Below are 20,610 nucleotides of genomic sequence, written 5' to 3'. Positions count from 1 at the left end.
GTTATGGGCGTTATTGAGCCTTTTTTGGATTTAGCGTGAAATAAAGCCAGTGGCCTTTTCTTGATTAAACTCATCTTTGTTATGAAATATTCATGATTTTTGCTTCTTTCACAATTTATCTACCAATTAGTGATCGGCGAAATGTTTTGCCAGGCATGGATTTGTGGCGAATTTCCGCGTTTCGCCATTGGCGGATTGTTTCGTGAAACGGATGAAAAAATTAGCCGCAGAAAAATTCGCCGCACATCCAAAAATTGTCGCCGGCGTCATAAAGGAATAGTCGCGGGCGACAAAATAATAGCAGCGGGCAACAATTTTTTTTTGCCGCTTGACACTTTCGCCGTTTTGCGACAGATTCACTCATCACTACTACCAATGCTTTGGCAGTTTTGTGTGCCAATACAAAAGTCTGTAGTACAGATATCTGCACTTTTACTAATAAAATAGTTGATGGGGTAATATAATTTAAGTCTTAAAGTTTGCAACAGGTCTAGAAACCCACAACAAACAATCAAATGTTGCCTGTTAAAACCTGTGACCAGTGAGCTGCTGATTGGTTGTTATAGGATAGGTTATTAGACCTATTTGAAATTTGGCTAATGTTATTCCACTGACAATTTTGGCAGAACATTAATAGTAGTTCAGATGATTTCATAATGGAGACCCGACACTACTGGAGCTTCAGGTAAGTTAAAGGAGTGGTTCACATTTAAGTTAATTTTTATAGGGGAATGTAATAAAAGTCATTAATAGCTTAAAAAATGCACTTTTCCGCATTTACAAAAACTATATTAAATTCACGGAGAGGCAAATGTGTCCGCACAAAGGCAAACTTTTAGCATTGTTTATTTATTACATTCCCCCATAATTATGTTATAGAATGGCCAGTTTTTAGTAACTTTTCAATTGGTCTCAACATTTTTTATTCTTTTTTCATTTTTGAATTATTTTCTTTCTTTCTCTGACTCCTTCCAGGTTTCAAATGGGGGTCACTGACCCTGGAAGCCAAACAACTATTGCTCTGTGATGCTGCAATGTCATTGTTATCGTTAATTTTTATTATTTATCTTTCTATTCAGACCCAGTTATACTCATTTTTTATTATTTTATTATTTATTTCTCATTCAAACCAATGCCTGGACCCTATATTCCAAGCATATCAACCTAAGCTCTGTTAATTATATTTTATAAAGTTTTCAATAAACAACATAAAAATCCTGTATTCCAAACTGGAGAGTTGCTAAATAAAGGGCTTAATAACTCAAAAACCACAAATAAAAAAAAAACACCAAATGCAAGGTGCCTTAGATTAGCACTCTCTGTAGCAGGGATCCCCAACCTTTCTTACTTGTGAGCCACAGCCAAATGTAAAAAGACTTGTAGAGCAACACAAGCATTATAAAAGTTCATGGAGGAGCCAAATAAGGGCTAAGATTGGCTATTAGGCAGCCTCTATACACACTGTCAGCTTACAGGAGGCTTTATTTGGTAGTAAATCTTGTTTTTATTGAACCAAAACTTGCCCCCAAGTCAGGAATTCAAAAATAACTACCTGGTTTGGGGGCACTGGGAGCAACACCCAAGGGGTTGGGGAGCAACATGTTACTCACAAGCCACTGGTTGGGGATCACTGCTCTACAGCATACTAAGGGAGTTATGTAATACAAGGTACAAAGTTAGCCCAGGAGCAGTAACCAATAGCAACCAATCAGCAGAAAGCAATTATTGGTCATCTGTTTAACAGCAATCTTCTTGTTGGTTGTTCCTGGGCAAATTTAGCGCCTTTTATTACACATGGGGTATAAGTTAATTTAAAGGTGAACAATGCCTTTAAGCTCTAGCTCTGCCCGGTAGCGACATAGCGTTCCTGCAAGAACTCAAACTGCCTCTTCACATGGTGGATACATCTAATTATAGGCGTCAGTCTTTTCCAGAACTCTGTTGTCTTCTACCTTAAACCAATGAGTTAGGAAATGAATACAGCTTGTCCCAATGCCAAATACAGGACTGACTAATTTATGCTTTTAGCATATGCTATATGCTATACTATATTTACTGTAAACTCATTTGAACAGGATTCCCATGAAATGCTTGCTGCTACAGAAGATTGTATGGAAAATTCCATCAATGTGCAATTTTTTGTACTCAAAGCAAGTTTTCAAGTCAAGCTGTTTGATGCCATTGATTCTGGGCAGGCAGTGCTGGTATCTCAGGGAGCAATATCTCAAAAGCAGCTAGTGCAGACCCTGGGAACAAATGTAAGGTTTCTGCCTACTTCACTAAATGCAAATTGCCATGCAAAAGGTCAACAGGATCATCAAATACAGCAGACATAAGTATAGTCTAATCATTTCTCTCTACAGTATATTTTCCCGGGAGATATTTACGTATATTTTTGCTGTTATCTTCAGAGAGCACATACATTTCATAAGTTGCTAGGCAACATGATTGCAGCAAAGGCCGATTAGCAGGCTTTCTATATAATTAACTCTTCTGCTTTTTAAAACAAACTGCAAAGCTTTGTGAAGATATGACGTGGAAGTCAATGTTTGTTGCACAGAGGCATTTCTCGGGGAAAAAGCAAGATAGGCTCAAAGAGGCTGAAAGGAGTTAGATTTATTGACTATAACATCGTGCAAAATCACTTTTGCAGTGTAATCAAACGACAAATTAACCCTTTAGGGTATGCATCACTGCTATATATGGGGGGAAGGAGGCTTGATGTTGCGCACAGAGGAGAATAAACTAGAGGTGCACACAGTCTTGCATGGAAACAAGTTACTAGTATAGCTTCTCCAATAATAGTCACTGTGGACAAAAAACACAGTTATCATGAAAACAGAACCAGGATTCCCAGGCCGCTGGCCATGCCTGCTGCCTACCTTCCTGCCTCTGACTTCAGGTCAGGGACTCCAGGCACAGGGGTCAGCCTTGGTTAAGGCACTAGACCATATGTAACCTAGTTCCCTCTCTCTGGGTCCCTATCTGGCGAGGTACCACAAAGGCACTGGCCTCTTCATTTGAAGTCTCAACTGCTCAATTAATTGGCCTTCCACCATCTCTCACCACCTATAGTGAGCTCCACAAATCTAGCCTCATTAGCTACCCTAACTATTGATTCCCTAGGGTACCTCACTGAGGTGAAAAAACTCCCAGGCTCCCTGGCATCGTTCACTCTTCATCATTCACTCTTCTTTGCCAGAAGTGGCCCTCTGATCTCTTGCTTATATAGCCTCTGTAGGGAAATTCCCTCCAATTGCCACAGAGGAGAACCTGCTCTACAAGCTCATCTAAATCTAAATGCACCATCTGGTGGCTGGACCCTAAATAACACTATTTATACAAACAAACAATTTCTACGCCTTACAAGGATTTACTGGTCACCTGTTTAAAAGTAAATATTTTGCAATGGATTACTGCACCCAGGCAAACCTTGTGTGTTTTATTATATATGGGGTAAGTGGATAATGTTATAACAGGTGTAGATTTGCTACAGGTCTAATCACCTATAGCAGCGCTTCTCAACCTGTGGGTCGGGACCCTTTCACAGGGGTCGCCTAAGACCATTGAAAAATACATATTTCCGATGGTCTTAGGAACCAAGACACCGCTCCTCTATGGTTGGGGGTCACCACAACATAAGGAACTGTATTAAAGGGCATTAGGAAGGTTGAGAATCACTGACCTATAGCAACCAATCAGCAGGTAGCTTTTACTGATCAGTTTTCTTACAGGGTTCTCTTACAGGAGGTCAAAATAGAATAGCAGAGGTGCCAGGAGGAAACAGGGCAAACACCTGTGTACAACCACACAGCTGAACAGTGGGTTAACAAATGGCCCCCTTCAGCTAAGATGACCAGTGATGTTCCAAAACAGAGTGAGACCAAAACTTGGAGTCTAGGCTTTCAGTATAAGAAGAACTGCTTGAAAGGGAAAATCCTTCATACAGTCCTCTGCACCCCTGAAGGCCAAAGCCTCTCTAATAGGCAGTTGTGATAGCTTCCATATTTTTCTATTGTTTTGTTGTTAATTAATTATAAAATGTAAACAAAACCAGCATTCCCTGCTGTAGCTGATTAGGCCGACCATGAAACTATTCTACAGAGCACCAAGCTGTATACTAGGTCTCGTTCTGTGGGGACTGTAGGAGCAATTCTCATGGGAAGATCTAGCTAAGTTTCAGTACAATCCAACATCACTGTCTATCTATAAACTGTTCTTAGCCAGTTTTTGTTTTTTAGATTACCTTTGTGAATATACATTGCATCAGGGAAGGGATTATAATTTGGTTCAGTTCCCAGATTTAAAAAAAAAAAAAAAAATAATAAGTTTCAAAGAAACAATGCTACATGGTTAAACCTCCCCCAGAAGGTATACATAATAGATTCTTAGTTCATCTTTTTTATAGATATTACTTGCTCTGACAAAGCCCTCATTCTGCACCCTTCTCAAGAACTTGGAAGAGGACTGTGACTGTTAATGTAATTTCTAACTCACACTTGAAATGAAAGAAGAAATTTATACCATTCAATTACTTGGCACCGCATCAATGTTCATTTTATGTTCAGACGGGCTTTTAGAAAAACTTTGCATTAGATCCTTTTTTATTTTCTGTTATACTAAGGTACAGTGGTCAAAGGAGCTCTGGTTATGTGATGGATTTTTAAGAAGAAATTGGGTAAGAGATGCAGAATAGCCTAAAAGCCCACAGCAACCATTCAGATGTTTTCTTTTATTAGTCTGACTAAACCAATAAATGCTAGTTGCAGGTTCCAATACTAGACCTGGAGCAAACTGTTACTACAAGAAAAAATGAAAACACTAAGAGGGTGCCAATTTATTTGGCCAAAATTGCTGACATTTTTTTCGGGCCTCTGTTCCTCTTCTTTAAAAAAAACTTATTGGTCCAGGGTACTTTTTCTGAAGAACTCCACAATGCCATTTGTTCCCCATGCCTAGCTGTGCATTATGCTACCCAGGGTGGGCAAATTCACAGTAGAAAGCTTTCTTCGGAGCTTACTCTACAGTTAGGGGATCCATTATTCAGAAACCCATTATCCAGAAAGCTCCAAATTATGGGAAGGGATTCTCTCATAGACTATTGTAAGCAAATCACAATTTTTAAAAATGAATTCCTCCTTTCTCTGTAATATAACAGTACCTGGTATTTAATCCCAGCTCAGATATAACTAATCCATATTAGTGGTAAAACAATTGTATTGGGTTTATTAACTGTTTAACTGTTTAAATGATTTTCAGCAGATTTAAGATATGGAGACCCATATTACGGAAAAACCCTGGTCCCTACATTCTGCATAATAGATCACATAACTGTACTATTCCTGCATCCCAGCTTGAATTAACACAAGGTATACCACTGAGCAAAGAAAAAAAATGGAAGTGTGGAACTCTGGAGAAAATTATCGGAGGCTGGCACATTTATAAAGAAGAAGCACACCAGCCTAGAGAAAAAGTCAATATTGGCCACTAAGGTTTGTTTAACCAATTGGCATTTATCAGTATTTTACTTATGTCTTTTAAACTGCAAGGGTGGGAATAAAAATATTTTTTCCTGATTAGAAATTAAATTATATTTGTCAGACCGGTAATTAAACTATTTTATTATACATTCTTCTCAGGCACATATCATTGAAGCAAAAGGTGAATGTTTTCTTTGTGACCTATCTAAAATTTAGCAAATCTTTAGCATTAAATCCCATGTGGAACTTTCCTATTCCAAGGCAATTTGCCTCATCACCTATTGCGGTTTAGGTCCTAAGAGATCCAATATCATTAGGATTTTTCCTTAAATAAAAATATAATATCCAGAGATGTAGCACTAACAGTACCTACTACTGGTTTTACATATATATATATTTATATATTGTATATGTAATACATATTAAAGAAACCATAGAGATACAGCTCACATAAACAGGTTCCTGATTCCAAACCTTAGAGCCATGGTTGGTATGTGTGCTTTCAATTCAAGAAACATTTGTATTTGAGATTGTTTCCTAACTTGTATTAAAGCACTAAATCACTTTTCTCAGCTACACGAAAACTCCCTGAAGGTCATAATCAATAACCACTAATAATAAAAAAAGACAAGTTGTCCACATCCTCTGCTGCTGCCTTCTATTTGTACTGAGTCACTTATGCTGTAGAAATATTACACTTATAAATAATAGACCTTAAAAATGATTGTACAAACAACAGACAACTTGGAGCAAATGTGATGCATATTTTTTTTTCCCATACACTCTGTTTTCTTATATTAGAAAGATAAGGCATTAAATACCGTAAATATGGCGCTATCATTTTATAGGAAACAGAATACTCTTGCAAGTATTGTTTCACCAAGTCATCTTGCAATTATAGTCCAGAATGTAGTCAAACCACTCCTCTCCAATAACTATGATTTTAATTTGTGTGTATTCACCAATGTATTTTGCTTTATTATTTAATATGTGAGTGTAGTTTTTTTTCAAACTAGCACAGGGGTCCTCAAACTTTTTAAGCAGGGGGCTAGCTCATGGTCTCTCAGACTGTTGGAGGGCCGGACTAAAGTCCTCCCCTGTGTCCTCATACTATGGCCCACTCCCCGCTGCGTCCTCTGGCTCCCCGCTGCGCCCTCACGTCAGATTATAGTGGGGGCCGGGTAAATTACTTGGGGGGCTGTATCCAGCCCATGGGCCATAGTTTGAGGATGCCTGCACTAGCACTTTCTGCAGAAGTAGTGATGGCCAAAACTGGACAAGATGACTCCAAATGCAATAGTCAATAGGGTGGTAAAATTACATTGCAGTAAAGGTGTTATTAGCACTGCAATACCATATACATTGCCCTACCATGTTAAAGAACCTTCCACAATGCTACAACTGTTCTTCATAGGTAAAAAAGGCTCCATTGCCAGTTTCTTCCAAACATGATGCCTGGACAGCTTCTTAAATAGACATGGGGAGGACTCCAATCTGATTAATTCATATGTAAGGCAGGGGGGTGAATAATAATGACCTTGGTGGGGGATTTTTAGTGTTTTTTTTTCTGTTTGGCAAAACAAAATTATAGCACAGACTTTACTGCAAAACTGTACCAGGCAAAAAAGTTTGGACATTCCTATTCACAAGATGATTTATATGCTCACAAGGTATAGCAAGGTTCCCTGGGCATTTCTGCATATGTACCAAGCATTAGATTCATGTGCGCTAGAGCAAGTGGCCAAGCAGTAGCTACAGCCTCTCTACACTTGATCATCACAGACATTTTACTACACTCTCTCTAAGGTAACCGTTAGTGATGAAAACTGCCCCATTTTGCTTCAATGATAAATGTGCAAAACCGCAGGAAAAAAAATACAAAATGGCATTAGACATTTTTATCTTGTGTTTTTTTTTTCTAGCAAAACAAAACACGTGGTGAAATTCTAGCACAGATTTCTGAAAAAATTTGCCACTCACAAAAAGGTGAAATTCACTTAAAAATATTTGCTTATCCCTTGTCCCCAGTCTCTTTAACTGTGATTAAGCAGTGACAAAAGTATAGATCATTTATAAGCTCATCGTGGTGGTGCAGAGCACGCGGAACTCTTGCGTTAAGGCTACAATTGATACGCCAAGTTGAAATTTGCTTTGACAGCTTGTGACAGATCTGCTTGTAACACAAACAAAGAGCAAGTTTAAACTTGGCAAGCAACCCCAGACTGAATTTAATGCCTCAGCATGCAATGAAGTACCATACACATGCCAATTTATTACCATAATCACAGCAGGCACTGTATTACAGGTATTTCTAACTATACTATGTCAGTATTTGTCTAAGGAAAAGAAAACAAGTAAAGACTGTGGGACCCAAAGCAGCAGGCAGGGCAGTCTTAAGAACATTTATTTAAACACAGAATGCGGTGTATAATCTGATTACTAATGGAAATAATTGAGAAATCTATGATAGCATATAACAAGTACAAAATGTATTTACACGGTAGTATTTTGTAACCTATAACTATTATGGCAACTCCCTATACCATTTATTAGGGTTCAATACACCTTGCAATGAGAGCAGTTCATTAGCTGTACACACAGTACAATAGGTTGTGCAGTCAGTTTTATGCAGATAACCTGCAACTCCCTTTACCTGTGCAACACCAGTAATGATCCTTATTTTCATTTTTTTAACAACCTCACTTTTCAACTGGATGTTCCCAGACCACAATGGGCCTAATTTACAGATGCACCAGGTGCAAGTGCTGAGACTCTAAGGGGAGTAATTTTGCACCCATTAGTGGTCACTAAATAAGGACTTGTGTCCAGGGCATGGTGGGTGCAAGGGAGCCCTGTACTTACTGCTTGCCCTTTGGCCTGCCTATGCCTGCCAGGGCTCCCTAACTTGTGCCTCTGACTGACATGCTATACCATATACATTGCCCTACCATGTTAAAGAAACGTCCACAATGCTACAACTGTTCTTCATAGGTAAAAAAGGCTCCATTGCCAGTTTCTTCCAAACATGGTGCCTGAAAAGCTCCTTAAATAGACATGGGGACTCCAATCTGATTAATTCATATGTAAGGCAGGGGGGCGAATAATAATGACCTTGGTGGGGGATTTTTTGAATGGTTTTTTTTCTGTTTGGCAAAACAAAATTATAGCACAGACTTGTGAAAATTTTTGCCACTGAAGGAACTGTGATTTACTGCAAAACTGTACCAGGCAAAAAAGTTTGGACATTCCTATTCACAAGATGATTCATATGCTCACAAGGTAAAGCAAGGTTCCCTGGGCATTTCTGCATATGTACCAAGCATTAGATTCATGTGCGCTAGAGCAAGTGGCCAAGCAGTAGCTACAGCCTCTCTACACTTGATCATCACAGACATTTTACTACACTCTCTATAAGGTAACCGTTAGTGATGAGAGAAACTGTCCCATTTTTCTTCAACGAAAAATGTGCAAAACTGCAGGAAAAAAAATGCAAAATGGCGTTTTTATCTTGTGTTTTTTTTTTCTAGAAAAACAAAACACATGGTGAAATTCTAGCATAGATTTCTGAAAAAAATTTGCCAAAAAGGTGAAATTCACTTTCAAAAATTGCTTATCCCTTGTAACAGTCCCTTTAACTGTGATTAAGCGGCGACAAAAGCATAGATGCCCTGGCAGGGCTCCCTAACTTGTGCCTCTGACTGACACCCTAGTTAGGGTAGGGGCAAGACTGGGGATGTCTATATGCCTTCCCCCAGCTAGCCCATCATGAATACAGAACTGCCGAAAACAGGCAGTTGTTTATGGTGGCCATACACCTTTTAATTACAATCTTTCCCATAACCATTGGTCACAGGAAATATTGTTCCTTTGCTCTACTAACGTTAAGAGCCAAATCATCAAAAATGCAGGTAGAAACAAAAGAATTCTACTCCTGTCTGACAATTCATTGATAACATTTGGTCTAATCTCCCACCAAAGTTTGATACAATTATATCAGTGTAATATGGCCATTTTTTTTTCACTGGGAAACTGCAGATGCTCAAGCTTCCTTTTATAGTTCAAATACCTGCCCCATTGGCAATGACAGCTGGACATGGTCCACAGTGTGAAACTCTTGGCCACTTTTGCACTTCAAAAGTCAACAAACTATAGAAGGTAAATTCACAACGAGCATATACATATATATATATAGAGAGAGAGAGAGAGAGAGCATAATGTACCCCCAGATGTAGAATATAAGGCTATTTTAAGTAGTTTCATGACCATATAAAGTCATAAGGCCAGGTGCTTTTATACAGGTCATGAAACTCCAAGGTGACTTTTAAAACCCTTATTTTTTTTTAAAAAGGTACACTATTTATTATAATACACAAGTTTCAGTAAGTCACGTGACAGAAATTACATCATTAAGATTATACCTGATAACATCACTAAGCACCATTTATTAGGATAAATGGTGCATCATCTGCATCATCTGCAGGTAGTACAGTGTTGAATGCATACATTTTAAGTTTACCCTGCATTCTAATTACACGTAATACAAACATTAACAGCCTGCTAATCAGTGATTGCCAATATGGCCTCTGGCGAAAGGGCACAATGTTTGGGGGCAGTGACTTATTTCAAGGTACAAGAGTAGCTGTGCAGGTAAGGGCTTTGCTTTACTTTCCATTCTCAAAGGGAACGGGATGGAAATTGAACCTAAAAAGGCAGGAAAGATCAGAACTAAGGGGTTACAGTGCATTGAAAACAAATCCTGTTGCTAGGTTGAGGACAGAGAGTGGAGATTATGCTAGTCTATAGCTCATATCTGGCCAGTGGGCCACAAATGTAACTTTTGTTCACTTTTATTCCCCACAGATCTTTTACTGTTGTCCAGAAAATGCCGACTGTAGTCTGTTGCTTTAGTACAGTGCTGTCCAACTGGCGGCCCGCGACCCCCCTCTGTGTGGCCCCCCACCTGTCTGGCTGCTTTGATGGCTTACTCTTGTGTAAGCTTTAAATGGTATCAGTACTGAGATTAACTCCCCCCCCTGCATGGTTCTCACCTCAGATTCAGGCTGTAATCAGGCTGTATTGTTTAAACATGTAATCACCTGTACTGTTCACACCTTTAAATCTCTGCATTGTTCACCCCCTGCAGTGTTCACACCTCAGGCTCAGGCTGTAATCACCCCCATTGTTCCCCTGTTCACACCTCAGGAGCAGTAGAAAAGAACATATACTGAGGTGGTACTGCAATTAAAAAGTTTTTTAATATATAGTTATTGTACAGACTGTAGGAGCAGTGCCAGCATTGTGTCACTGTAGGCTGCCTGTGTGTGCCATACACACAGGCAGCATAGGGCAAGCAGAGTATGGCACACACAGGCAGGGTAGGGAAGGCAGAGTATGGCACACACAGGCAGAGTAGGGCAGGCAGAGTATGGCACACACAGGCCAAGTTTGGCACAAACCAGCCAAGAATGGCACACACAGTGAAAGTATGGCACACGCAGGCAGGGTAGGGCAAGCAGAGTATGGCACACACAGGCCAAGTTTGGCACAAACCAGCCAAGAATGGCACACACAGTGAAAGTATGGCACGCAGGCAGGGTAGGGCAGGCAGAGTATGGCACATGCAGGCAGGGTAGGGAAGGCAGAGTATGGCACACACAGGCAGGGTAGGGCAGGCAGAGGATGGCACACACAGGCCAAGTATGGCACAAACCAGCCAAGAATGGCACACACAGTGAAAGTATGGCACGCAGGCAGGGTAGGGCAGGCAGAGTATGGCACACACAGGCAGGGTAGGGAAGGCAGAGTATGGCAGGTTTTTGCTGTACTACAACCATTAATATGGGTATGGTCATGTGATAACATGGGTGTGGTTTCAAGTGGGTGCGGTTTCAAAAAGGGGAGTGGTCAATACTGGCTTCCATTATCGGCCCTCCACCACGTAGGTCAGAAAAATTCCGGCCCTCGGTACAACAGAAGTTGGACAGCACTGCTTTAGTAGATATGTGTTTATATTACGGTATCTTTATGCCTTTATTTAATGATTTAAAAGGCTTTGCTAAGGTGCTATGGAACTTCACTTAAAGATCCATAAATAGGTAATGTTAAGTGTTTCTGCGTGGACAGTAGAAAGCCTGTGAGTACAGGTGTTGCATTAAAGTTAAAAGGGTTCCATATAAAAATTGCACAAGACTATTTTTGAACTCCCTGATTCTTTTACTTTTACTTGAAAGATCTAAGGTTTTTTTAGGCTTTGAAAGGTGCCCTAAATACATTCAATTCTGTTTATCATCCACTTTTGGAAAAAAGATATATAGGCTACACCAGAGATGAGGGATTTATCCATTACATTATACATTACCCTGTAAAAGCTTGCACTTTCTTGGTTGTGCAGTTCAGGGCTACCTAGCCTTTCTCTTGGAATTTGCTATATTTTCACATTGATTTCTATGACCCTTATTGCTTAAGGCTGCATTATCAATTATCATTCCCTGAAAAACTTGCTATAAAATAAATCTTATACTATAAACGTGAGCAAATTTTGCTCTAATACAGTAGTTATTAGCATTCAGTTAGCTGTTAGCTTGTGTTGGACTATTTCGCCCCCCAAATTTACTAGCCGGCATTGAGGTAGGGTGGTGGTGATGACAGGAGGTGGGCAGTGAAGCGTTTAAGGGGTGGGAATGGGCATGTTGGCGGGGAGGGGGTTAAGGAAATATAGAATAGAGCTGGTACTTTATGGTTAGAAAGAAACTAAGCCAAACAGTTCAAAAATTGGATTTTTCAAAATGAAAGGAAATGTAATGTATTTCTAAGTAACTTTCCAATATACATTCCTACATGTTTCAGATGATTTTAGTTATTTGTAGATTCACATGCTATTAAAAGTAATGTTTGTCTGCCCCTGTTATTCCCAGGGAACTAGGGGTAGGCAAAAGAGGCATGTGCCTAGCCGTGTCTGCCATCTGGATCTCCTGGTCATAGTGTGTGCATGGGGGGGGCTTGTTAGGATGGGTGCTTGCCTTGGGTGCCCTCAGTCTTAAGCCTGGCACTGACTGTTGGTCCTGACTACATGCACCATTTAAACATTACAGCATAAGTTAGCTCTTCTCAGCTAGTTCTTCTCATTTGTATGTAATTCTGTTTTATCTATTTATAACTACAAACAAGCTTGAATTAGTAAAGAGAACTGGACAAGAACAGGTACACTGGGCAATATGCTTTGTTGAGTACTCTTGTCAATAGTGATCTGACGCAGAGCTAACCTAAGGAGCTAAGCACTTCTTGCTTGCATTAAACAATAGAGATATATCTGGATAAGACAACAAGATTAATTAGTGATGAGCGAATCTGTCCCATTTTGTCCTATGTAGTAAAAGGCACTGAGTTTTCCCAGTAGCAATAACCCACAAAAAAACAATAAGATGCTTGCTTTTAGCAGGTAAACAGTAAATTCTACCTGCTGATTGGCTAAGAGTAATATATGTGTGAGTATGTATATCTGTAAAGCTTATAGTGTATTTATATAATCAGACTTGGTACTATGTACTATGTACTTATTATATGGTTACTGTGCATTAACATGAATTAATTACAACCCTTATACCCTGCAAACCTGCCAGTATATGTGTCATTTTCACATATTTCATTGTAGTCACAGCCAATCACATTCCTAATAATTATAGGCACTTTACTGGCAACAAGAAAATAATAGAACAGTAAATACAAGCAGATTAAAAAAAATTGCCTTGAGATATATGGAATAGCAAATAGAAACAGCAAGTATTGATTTAAGTGGAAACTAGCAAATTAAATGCTGAATACATAGTATTGTATTAGTGTATACTGATGAGTGAATTTTTTAACACGCATGGATTCGCAGCAAAATTCCACAATTTGTTTTTGTGAAAATTTGGCACGATAAAAAATCGCCAAGGGAATGTCAGCAAGACAAAAAAGTCACTGCAAAAAAAAAATAAAATCTATTGACTTTAATGCATTTGGAGTAAGAAAAAAAGTTGTGCATAAAAACTGTTGTGTGTAAAAATTGTCGCCTATTGACTTCAATGTGTTTCTCAAATTTTTCACCATTTCATGAATTTTTCAGCAGTTTGGCTAATTTTTCTTTAAAGCAAAACAGGACAGATTCACTCATCACTATTAGTCAACTGAAAGAACTGATTTAAACAGATGCAGATTTGGAGCAAGGGGACAGAGTTATAAATCTACAGGCAGCAATATCTATAGAATCAAGGCTGTGCATTTTCTATCTACGGAGACCTGTGTATTTTATATCAGTCAAGAAAGCAAAGGATGACAATATTATCATGCCGTGGGCATTAAAAGAAATGTTACCAGCTTAGCATTATAACAGTACAAGGTGAATTGTGGCGAGGTTGACAGATAAATCAATGCTATTGATGAATGTGATTGAAAAATAGAGGTGATATAAAGTGCTGTAGTGCAAATGTCAGAGCTGGCCAGTAGAGCCATGTAGGTGCACAGGCCCCCGGTCTTTCATGATTTAAGAAGAAGAAGTCTCTCACAGATCACACAACAAGCGTTGTAAAGGAAACTTCTACTATGAAATCCATATCGGGTATAAAAAGTAGCCCAACAGCATGACATGCTCACACCTTGGCATTCAGTTTCTGTTATCCAGAATGACATTTCCATAATATGGTTAGGGGTAAATTTATCATAGTGTGAAATTAGAGCTCTCCACAGAAATATTCATCCACTCTCTATTAATTCCTAAGGGGTTTTTAGAAGCATATTTATCAAATGGTGAACTCTAACTTTCCCCATTGATATGCTTCTAAAAGTCCTATAGTGAAATGTATGCTTTGGTAAATCATTTTCTGGCCAAACCATGGTGACCCACCCTAAACAGCATGAGGAACGATTTTTGGGTCCTGACCCACAGGTTTAGACCCCCTGAAATAAAATGAAATGAAAACCCCTATTTTCCAAAAAAAATTTCAGTTCTTTTCTAAGAATATTCTTACAAATAAATAGCATTCATGTTTCTCTCCCAGCTGTATTATTCAGGTAGCTGCTATCTAGAGATAAAACTCAAAAACATACACTATGAATTCTTTAAGCAATGCTGTCTGAAAGATGAAACACTTCAATTATACAGGCCCTGCAAGGGAAGGAAAACTGGCAATAGGAAGAAATTGGACCAATTTAAACTTTGTATTGGATCTGCAGATATTAATTAGACTTCAGTTAAGAATGTGGGTAAAAATAAAGCAAACGCTTATTTGTATACAAACACATGACATACAATAACGGATTATTAGCTGTAGCTATGCTGTATATTGCTAGTAATACAGATATTTCCAATATTTTTTATTGTTTTAATAGCAACAGCCTTTCTCATAGTAAAAGCTTCATTGGATCAGGGTGTAGGGGTGGGTTCTCGGCCTGTGCTTATTCGCAGGCCAGCAGAATCAGCCTGGTGTGGCTGTAGCCTAAGGGCTAAAAATATGTTCCTAGTCCCATTTTGTAAATGAACCCTGGAGTCCTTATAAAGTATTACCATTAAACAGTGGTGCCAAGTTATGCTGACTCAGATCCCCAGTTACCTATTTATGTTCCAATTTCATTGCAAGGTGACGGAAAAAGTTATAATGGTCATATTGTTACAACATTCTTTGCGTTTCTACAGAATACAATAACATCTTGATTGTGCAGTTTTATTTCTTTAATAAATGACATCCTAAATATTTTTAAGACATCTATAAAATAGGTCCATCATTGTTTCTAGGCTCTGGACCCATGGGTTCAATAAGCCAATGCTAGGGATAGCCTGCTAATCAAAGCAACCTGATAGTAGGAATACTTCTGAGTCTTTAACATTGTTGGTGATATAAACCCAAACCCATGGAACATATTTGTTTCCTTTTACTTAGTACAGGTTACCCTGGTTAACAGGTTAACCTGTACAGGTTAACAGGACCCACTATCCAGAATGCTCGGGAACTGGGGTTTTCCGGATAAGGGGTCTATCCGTAATTTGGATCTCTTTACCTTAAGTCTACTAAAAAAAATATTTAAACAGTAAATAAACTAATATTATTGTTTTGGCCCCAATAAGGATTAATTATATCAAACTTGGGATCAAGTACAAGGTACTGTTTTATTATTACAGAGAAAAAGGAAACCATTTTTAAAAATGTGAATTATTTTATTAAAATGGAGTCTATGGGAGATGGCCTTTCCGTAATTCAGAACTTTCTGGATAATGGGTTTCCAATACCTGTAGAAGTAAAAGGCAAAGTAAAGGAGTTATTGGATTAAAAAATATCTATTGGTTTCCCATGTTTTTCTAAACTTTATCAGCTTTTGCCAAAATCCTTTTATTTCCATCCAGAAAAGAGTGAGCACTCCAACAAATACTCACAGTAGTCAGTTTAACCCATAGTTTGGCGATGGAGAATATTCCATACACTATAGTTGACAACTGATGGATCAATCCTTATTTGGATAATAGTATACGGCCTTGGAGAAATGTAATACACTCAAAGTTCTCTGTTTAGATTACTTACAATTTTATACTTTTTGATACATGTTTTTACTGCAACTCCAAGTCTCTAACACTGCAGAGATGACTACTGTGCCATTGTTTCAAGGCTTCATTTCACAGATCCGATGCTTCTCTACATATTGAATGTTTATTCCCCTGCCTTTTCCTCATATGTTACAAATGCTGGCTTGATAAAAGGGTTCCCCTCTAGCCATCCCATAATACCTGACCAGATGGCAGATGTGTCAGTGACTTTATATTATTACTGAGTTACATCACAATCAGCATTGCATTGTAATGAGCCAGTAAGTCTATTGGGGGAATGAGGTAAACAACGCAGATAAAACAAAATACCAACTCTTTGTGCTCTGCAAAGAATTTTTTCTCTGAGTGAAATGAATTAATATTTCAGGAACTAGTGACTCAATAGCCCGCAGAAAAAAATGTCCCATGTTGTCATTTTCACAAGTGCACAGTGTATCTAATAAAATATATTGCTGAAAAAAGCAGTGATTTCACACCAAATAATTGCACAACCTCTATGCGGGCCTCAAACAATGTGCTATCCATAATTAAAATTCGTATGAACGCTATTAAACTGTGAAATGTGTTTTTTCATTCTTATTTTGGAGACTTTTCGAGCTGTTAATGGTTTATTTACTAACATTGAGTATGTTTAAACCTGGGATTTAACCCATGGAATCAAATATTTGCTTTAATTGTTTTACTTGCAGCTAAATAAACAAAGATACTTACAGACTGGTTAGTGATACACATTTTTTACAATTTTTTGTTTTGTTCTTTTTTATATAAGCACATTTCTTAAGATTACCATTAAAAGCTGCAACAAGTTTAAACAAGGCTTACAAAGTTATGCTATAATTGCACACCATGTTAGACCTGGCAAATCCCAATAAGACCAATGAAATAAATGTAGGCAGGGAAGGTGAAATGGGTATAATGTGCTGTGCAAAAAAAATCATCAGTACTTAATGGCAGCTTTTACAGACCTTATTTTAATGTAACATCTCTTTTATACCAGACGATTGCACTCAGCTACACATCTGCATAAAATAATTATATGCATGTCTGATTTTACATGACGTACCATGTTGTTAAAAGGTAATGTTTTGTGTATTTCAACTAGATTTAAATTTCACACCTTTGTGAATATGCCCCTAATAATGGAAACCATTGATGCAAGGAATCTTCCACAGCTGCAGAATCCTTCAGTCATTTTAATAAATTTCTACATCAAGGCTTTTCCCCATATGTAATAAAAAGAATTAAGTTTGTCCAGGTGCATAAACAACCAATAAGATGTTTACTTTTAAACAGATGACCAGGAAATTCTACCTGGTTATTGGTTGGCATAGGCTATAAGAACGGTAGCAAACTTTGCATTTTATATTACATAACTCATGTTATAGGAGAGGCCTAATTAAAACACCAGTATAAGTTCATAAAATGCCTAAAATTGCTAGTCCTCATTGCAGTCTTAAAGGCAGCCTCATTTGGTGGCAAGTAATTCTTCTGATTTCTTTTGGTTGTCTTCTCTCCACAGAAAGGACCTCTCCTGGCCAATATTTTAGTGCTGCAAGCTACTCCTTTCCCTAGCTGTGTTTTTTACTGTGGAAGAAGAGATTTCCATGGTCAGTGCACCATTGTGGTGCTTATTGAGCATAATATACAGTATCTAGTAGAATTAAGTCTAAAACAACTGGACTTTTCTGAGTTTTTCTTGAAAACGTTTTACCACTCATCCGAGTGGCTTCTTCAGTTCAAATGACTGGTAGGGAATTCCCCGGTATTTAAACTCTTGATGGTAGTAGAGTCACAGACATCCAATCACAATGGTTCCATTGAACTTGTTCAGTTAGGTGTTAGCTGAAACTGACAGGTGTAAGAAGGTATGATCCAATCACAATGGTACCAAGATTCTCATTGATGAAGGTGTTAATCCTTCAAAGTACATGACTGGAAGTGTGAACTGTTGTGAAACTGCCGGGGTAAGGATGTCAACGCGCCATTGTATGTTGGTGACAAGCGGTGTCTCAGGCCCCCTCCTCTGTTCAGGGATGGTTTTTCCAGGCTGGCATAAATGGCCTCTTTCACACCTCTTTCAAACCATCTGTCCTCTCGTTCCAAAATATGCACGTTACTGTCCTCAAAAGAGTGACCTTTTTCTTTGAGGTGTAGATAGACCGCTGAGTCTTGTCCTGAGGAGTTTGCCCGCCTATGTTGGGCCATTCTCTTACAGAGAGGTTGTTTTGTCTCCCCAATGTATAAGTCTGAGCACTCTTCACTACACTGGACAGCATAGACCACATTACTTTTCATGTGCTTGGGTGTTGGGTCTTTCGGGTGCACCAGCTTCTGTCTCAGGGTGTTGCTGGGTTTGAAAAACACAGGAATGCGATGTTTGTTGAAAATTCGCCTAAGTTTTTCCGATGTTCCAGCAACATATGGAATGACTATGTTGTTTCGCCTGCTGTGTTCCTCCCTTCTGTTTGTAGGTCTGGTCTTTCTGTTGGTCTTTGATTTGGTTTTGATGAAGGCCCAGTCTGGGTACCCACAAGTTTTCAGAGCTCCTTTTAGATGTTTATATTCTTTCTCCTTAGCCTCTGCATTGGATGCCACAGTTTCAGCCCGATGATGTAGAGTCCTAATTACACCCAGTTTATGTTCCAAAGGGTGGTGGGAATCAAACAGCAAGTACTGGTCTGTGTGGGTGGGTTTCCTGTATACTTCAATATCCAGGTCCCTCCCCTCTTTGATAACTATAGCACAGTCCAAAAAAGCCAGTTTGCTGTCTTTCACATCTTCCCTTGTGAACGGGATGTTTTTGTCCACCGAGTTTATGTGTTTGGTGAAGGCTGGAACCTCGTGTTCTTTAATTTTGACCCAGGTGTCATCCACATATCTGAACCAATGACTTGGTGTTGTTCCCTTGAAGGTGTCCAGGGCTTTCTTTTCCACTTCTTCCATGTAAAGGTTCGCTACAATTGGAGACACAGGCGAACCCATGGCACAGCCATGTTTTTGTCTATAGAAAACTTCCTTGTGCTTGAAGTAAGTGGTATTGAGACATAGGTCCAGTAAGGAACAAACTTGTTCTGGGGTCAGTTTTGTTCTGCTGCTGAGGGTGGTGTCTTGTTGCAGCCGTTTCCTCACTGTATCAATTGCCTCGGCAGTGGGTATGCATGTGAACAGAGATGTTACGTCATAGGACACCATTGTATCATCGATCTCCAGCTTTAACTCCTTCACTTTTTTGACAAAGTCCATGGAGTTCTGAATGTGGTGTACTGTGTTTCCAACTAAGGGGGCTAAGATGTTGGCCACGTATTTAGCAATGTTATAAGTCACACAGTTAATGCTGCTGACAATTGGCCTCAAAGGGGCTCCTTCTTTGTGTATTTTTGGGAGTCCATATAGGCATGGAGTGGCTTCGCCTGGGTAAAGGCGACGGTACAAAGCTGGACTGATGACCTTTTCCTTCTCAAGGTGCTGCAAGCAGTCTATAACCTTCTTCTTGTAGTTGCTTGTTGGATCTCTCTTGAGTTGCTCATATGTGTCTGAATTGTTGAGCAGTGTGGATACTTTGGCATGGTAGTCTGATGTATTCAGTACCACTGTACACCTTCCTTTATCCGCAGGCAGGATGGTGACACTTGAGTCCTTGGCAAGTGATGTCAGAGCCCTCCTCTCTTGCAGACTTAGGTTGGAAGGGGGAGCTTTAGCATTAGCTAGGGCTGCTGATACTTTTAACTGGATGTTTTCAGCCTCATCCACTGGTATCTTATTGTTGTGGATGGATGATTCTGTGGCTGTGATGAAGTCTACCACTGGTACATACCGTGGGGCCACTGCAAAGTTCAGTCCCTTGGCTAAGACATCCTTCTCTGGTTCTGTGAGTTCCCTGTCTGATAAATTCTTTACCCACAGATCCTTGATGTTCTGGCATGTCTTGTTTTCATCTTCCTTCCTCCCTGTTGATTTGTCTGTTCGCTGGGTGTTGTTGGTATGTGATAATAAACTGGTGAATTTGTTTATTTGCCTCTCCTTGCCCTTGGCATGTTGTGCAAGTTGCGCCCGCTCTGTGAATTCAACCACTCTTTGCAACGTCAGCACCGGTAGTTTTGCTGTCACCAACATACAATGGCGCGTTGACATCCTTACCCCGGCAGTTTCACAACAGTTCACACTTCCAGTCATGTACTTTGAAGGATTAACACCTTCATCAATGAGAATCTTGGTACCATTGTGATTGGATCATACCTTCTTACACCTGTCAGTTTCAGCTAACACCTAACTGAACAAGTTCAATGGAACCATTGTGATTGGATGTCTGTGACTCTACTACCATCAAGAGTTTAAATACCGGGGAATTCCCTACCAGTCATTTGAACTGAAGAAGCCACTCGGATGAGTGGTGAAACGTTTTCAAGAAAAACTCAGAAAAGTCCAGTTGTTTTAGACTTAATTCTACTAGATACTGTATATCATGACCTGGATGAATGAGAATCTTCATAGACATATTGAGCATAATCTTTTGGCCTGACATTTCAAGACTAAAGGTTGCCATAAACGCTAAGATTC

Source organism: Xenopus tropicalis, chromosome 7 (assembly GCF_000004195.4).
Source record: "Xenopus tropicalis strain Nigerian chromosome 7, UCB_Xtro_10.0, whole genome shotgun sequence".
Taxonomy (NCBI): Eukaryota; Metazoa; Chordata; class Amphibia; order Anura; family Pipidae; genus Xenopus; species Xenopus tropicalis.
The sequence above is the reverse complement of the archived record's forward strand: the minus strand, read 5'-3'. Positions refer to the sequence as shown.